Raw genomic sequence first — 1,500 nt, 5'->3', positions numbered from 1 at the left:
CCTCTCTGGTCCCTCCTCACGTGGGAGCCCCTCTGTAGCACTCCTTGTCCTTGTTGCCCTTCTCTGCACCTTCTCTGGTTCTTCTGGATCAGTGGTTCTCAATTTTTTGTATCAGGACCCGTTTGTTAACATCGGTGGCCAATCCTGACCTAGTGCCCTCACTCCTGACCCGCTGCCCCCCACCCCCAGTCTGTGCCCCCTGCCCCTCAGTGTGTTACATAAACATCCGCACCATTATACATACATATATACAATATACATATAACAGTGTATAACAACTACAATATAACTTTCTTTAACAATAACAATACAACAAACAACACTGAAGTCATTATGAAAACTGAAATCCCAGTGTGTGGGACAGGGCGTGTATGTGCGGCATGGGACAGGGGGTGGTGGACAGGAAGCAGCCCCTGGCAGGCTGCAACCCAGTTTCCCACATTTTTCTCCTTTAAAAACCTGCCCAGACACAAGGACAGGGGCCCAAAAAAGAGGACAGGTCCAGAAAAATCTGGATGTATAGTAACCCTAGAATCCATTCAAGTGTGTTGATCCATTTTTGCAGGGTTGTTGGTTGTAGCCGTGTTGGTCTAAGCACACAGGCAGACAAGGTTGTTTGGGTAGATGTGGTATCTTCTATTAGACCAACTGAGTAGCTCTTTGCAAGCTTTTGGGCCCAAGCAGCCTTCTTCAGGCATAGCTGCTCTGAGATCTCCAAGCAATGAAAGTAGCTAAAAGTGTGACAGGAGGTCAGTGAGAATGTAAATAGGTGGAAATTAGGAAAATAATGGGTAGAGGAGGGAGAAATAATGCCAAAGGTAAGCAAACTGCAGAGAAAATTAGAAACTATCTTCTTCACCTAATCTACTGCAAAAGAGATCAGCAGAAGGAAATCACCACATACTACAACAACTTAAATAAGAACAATCCAAACATCTTCCCTAATATTGTACAACAGATATATAAAGAGACCACCAAAGATTTTCTACAATGTCCAGGAAGAGCACACACCAACTGCAGATGCTTCCTCAGCCTGGCGAAGAGTGTTTATACCCGGAAATTTGCAAAGAACAATTTTTCCAACTAATTCAGTTGGTCTAATAAAATATATCAGATTTACCCAAAGAAGCTGGTCTGCCAATGTCCTTAGACCAACACGGCTACAACCTACACCCGTTACCAAAGGTAAGCAGGGGAGACTGCGGCAGGTGAGATCTCCCAGGTAAAACAGAGGCAGTCTGTGAACCAGTAATTATAACATCGCCTCTACCTGATGGCTAGAAATTAGGAAGACAAAAGGTGGAGGAGGGGAGTGTAAATGGTAAGGTCAGGGGTTGCAGCCGTGTTGGTATAAGGATGTCGGCAGACACGGTTCTTTGCATGCTTGCTGGTAGTTGGGCCACGTATGGTTGTGGACCGACTCTTGAATTTGGAATGAGTTTGGGCTAATTTGGCTTGCAATATGGAATATTAAATAACTCCCCCCCCCAAAAAAAAAAA

This window comes from Gavialis gangeticus, unplaced genomic scaffold, assembly GCF_001723915.1.
Source record: "Gavialis gangeticus isolate Ggan-Ray unplaced genomic scaffold, GavGan_comp1, whole genome shotgun sequence".
Lineage (NCBI taxonomy): Eukaryota > Metazoa > Chordata > Crocodylia > Gavialidae > Gavialis > Gavialis gangeticus.
The sequence above is the reverse complement of the archived record's forward strand: the minus strand, read 5'-3'. Positions refer to the sequence as shown.